The 3,706-nt window shown below is 34.7% G+C and overlaps 1 long non-coding RNA gene across 1 annotated transcript in view; it reads right to left on the reverse strand.

Annotated features, from left to right (window-relative positions):
* LOC108639182 overlaps positions 1 to 658 on the reverse strand; it is a 9,553-nt gene extending 8,895 nt beyond the window's left edge. The window contains exon 1 of the long non-coding RNA XR_001920314.1: positions 567 to 658. This is a non-coding gene — a long non-coding RNA (uncharacterized LOC108639182). The remainder of the gene's footprint in view (positions 1 to 566) is intronic.
* Positions 659 to 3,706: the final 3,048 nt, after the last annotated feature.

Below are 3,706 nucleotides of genomic sequence, written 5' to 3' on the forward strand. Positions count from 1 at the left end.
TTATTGTCAATGAAACATATTCACATCATATTATAATGACATTCAAATAAAGAACTATGGGCAACACCCTTCTTCAGTTCAAAAATAGATTATCAGATGGGAAACCAAGAGGTTCTCTCTGGTTCTGTGCCAGACTACTCAGGTGACCACAGGGAAATCACCTATGATGGATAGAGATCTTGTCTCTCATGCCATTCCATGGCTATTCCAGTCCATATGAACTTTCTGTGATTTTCATACAAGGAATTTCATTGTGCTGACCCCACTTCTGTTAAACACAAGTACTGCTCACCCACCTTTGAAAACTACAGATTAGCAATGCAGTATAAATATCCAAGCAAATCATTGTAATTCTCAGATTCTTGCAATATTTTCTTTTAAATCTCAGTTTCTTGCAATATTTTCTTTGCAAGAGTTATATCAATGCTTTATTTACATGGCTGTCTATCATCCAGAGACAGCTGAGATGCAGTTTTCTTGGAAATGAGCACAAAACCTCAAGGATATATGCTTCTTTAAGAGGTAAGATGTACATTCTCTAGAACTACAGCCCAGAGAAAACTTACCTCCCTTAACAGAAAACCTGTTCTTTATGGCATAAGAAGGTTGTTTATGATATGAATTCAGTTGAAGAAGTATAAGGGAAGTGCCACGGTCCAAGGGGGGATGGGGCTGTGACACAGCACGGATAGATCTGGAAACAAGGATGCAGATGAAATGCTTTATTGAGGCAGGCACGGGATTTTTTATCAGTTCAGGTGGGGAAAGGACCAGAACATGGGGTGGAGCATGAGACAGACAAATGGGGGAACAAATTGGGATAGGGACACAAGCAAAACGGGGAGGAACGTGGGAGGAGCCAGGGAAGGGAAGGGCGAATGGTGTCCTTTTCCAGGCAGAATGATGTCTGTCTTCTCTCTGCAGCTTCTCCAGCCAATCAGAGAGGGGAGCAGGGAAGCAGGGAGCAGGGAAGAAGGCATGTCTGGGCATGCCTGGAAAATATAAATATGGGGCAACATACAATGTGTATATTTATAAGCACATAAGAACTGTAAAGTCCGTATAATAAAGTCCTGTCAATTGCTGCATATCTTCCTCCATGCCTGGAACTGTTCCCATTCTGAATCTTGCTCCTTCACAGGGAAGCATATTTTTCTGAGTAGGAGTGGCTGTTTAAAACACAGGCTGTTTTAAGGCTTTTGAATTTTAAAACTATTGTATAGGAGCAGACAAACAATGAGCCCATGAAGCAGCTGAACCATATTTGTTCCTAGGTTCTCATGAGGGACTGTCCTTTGGTCACAGTTGTATAGCATAAGGGAGCAGGACTCAGAGATACTAAGTTTGTGGTGATCACTTCAGTCTTGACAATACACTTTAATTCCAAATAGATCTGTGATCTGGTGAATCTATTAACCTATTCCTTATTTAGGAGAGCCTATATTAATGGTGTTTTCCTGTTAATGGGATCTGAATTGCTCTGCATTGTGTAGACTTCACAGCCTAATGGGCAGTACCTTGAACACTCCAAGCCACCTAGGCAGGGTCTTTTATCAGTCTTCAATTGATGGAAATCTTTTTGCTAGGAGTAGCAACAAAGATCCTGTCTAATAACTCTCTCAGTGAATTAAAAGTCTTGTGCATTTCAGTTTCTGGATCTACAATATTTTCTCTTCTGCCTTCCAGTTCCTACAAGTCTCTTCATAATAAGTCTTGATCTTTTGTCTGGAAAAGGTGAAACATCTGTTCATATCACATAAGGAAAAAGTCTCAAGCAGTTGTAAATGCAATAGGACCTTGTTTATTGACTCTACTTCCAGAACTCAGATAAAATATGATATCTCATTGCAAAACTCACAGGTCACAAATTCCCACTCAGAAAATACTTTAGTCATGACTAGAATGTGAGTTAATTCAAGAGCTATGTTTTAAATTAGGTCATTTGCCATGGCATGTGAATACTTTTATTAAAGTCTTGGTCCCCGTTGTCCAATTACTATAGCGAAAAGTCATTTCTTTAATCTAAAAATATGTTTCCCCACTAAAACTGCAAGACAAGTAATAGCAACTGCATCTGTATTGTTCTTGTTTTCAAAAAGCAATGTTTTATGATTCTTATAATGTCATCAATTATGCAAATGTTATAAGGATTTTAGATCTCATGGGCTCAAAGCAACAGACAATTATTTTGTATACAGTTCATAGAAAAGAATACTTTAAGAGAAAGTACAGTTATTATTTTTATGATTTCAGCAATGAGTGGAGCTCTATGAAAGTGATGATATCTACTCTTAATAACATTTTAGTTTACTTTGTAAAATTATATCCCTTTTCAAATATTACTGCAGAGAAAAATGGCAAATGGATTTGATAATAAAAATATTATTATAGCTGAACTATCTCATCTTCTGTCATATACTTACTGTATACCAAAGCCGAGAGGAAATCGGAAGGAAAACGAGTGAGCAGTTCAGAGGAGTGGGAAATCTGTTTTTTTTTTTAAGTAGAGAGATAAAATATTCAATTAAAAATTACAATAATTTTCAATTATTATTCCAAACAGTCATGGAAAGGATTATTGCAAGTTGTGCCCTTTTGACCATGCATATAACAAGCAATATAATTAACCTATATATGTTTAAATATACATAAACTACAAAAATTTTTGAGGATTCGTTCTACAAGTTGTCTATTTATATAATAAAATGTGAAATGCAGCTTGATTCTGTCAAAGAAGAATTGATATCAAAGTATAATTAATTGGAATTAGAAAGAAACAAAATATTTTTGGATTCTTGGATAAATGATTTATTGTTTTGTAGTACTGAAGAGTAGGACTTTGCTGAACATTTTCCAAACATCACATTTTACTGTTCTGAAAAGAAAAATATTGATCAAGCAAGTTCCTTGAAAGCCTTGGCAAGAGCAGGATAAAAAGTTGGGGTCATAAGAATTATCAAACTGGAGAGAAATTCTGCTTATTTTAACAGAATTATTTATTATTTAAATTCTGTTTATAAACACTTTATTACATATCAGTTTAGATGCCTTTTTTTTTTTAGAATTTACATGTAGTGTGTATTTTACCTCAGGTTTGTAGTGTCATGTTTATATTAGTTTCTCTAAGAGTATCACGATATGATATAAAGAATATTTAGACATGCTGTTAATTTTTATTTATACACTCATGTGATTTTATATTAATTCTTAAAAAAAAAAAAAAGCTGAGAGCATGTATTGTTTACATGGGAACAATCCTATAGATGCCTGAATAACCACTAAAGCATACTGAGGAAAAGATTTTTCAGACAAGAGAAGATAATTGTTAGAGGGAAATTAGAGTGTAGTAAGATAACAAGATATTAATAAATCCTATCTAATAGATGCAAGGATTATCTGTTTTCATTGTAGTTCTATAATAAAATTAAAGATTATCTACTTTTAATTGCAATCCTCTTTTGAAAAGCAAAACCAAATCCTTCTTATTGGTTTCCTTGTTTATTACCTCTCAGCAATTGATTTCCCTACCAAGAAGTGCTCATTTCACATACAAAAGCATATTTCCTAACTTCAAACACTCTTCACATCCTGTCATTTTTTTTGTTCCAAATATTGCCGCTATTAGTGCAACTACAGGTCGAAGAGTAAACAACACTTGAGAAACTGCTGTGAATGTATGGTTACTGGCTTTATACTTCTAACATCA

Source organism: Manacus vitellinus, unplaced genomic scaffold (assembly GCF_001715985.3).
Source record: "Manacus vitellinus isolate BGI_N305 unplaced genomic scaffold, ASM171598v3 scaffold_17_pilon, whole genome shotgun sequence".
In the NCBI taxonomy this organism is placed as follows: domain Eukaryota; kingdom Metazoa; phylum Chordata; class Aves; order Passeriformes; family Pipridae; genus Manacus; species Manacus vitellinus.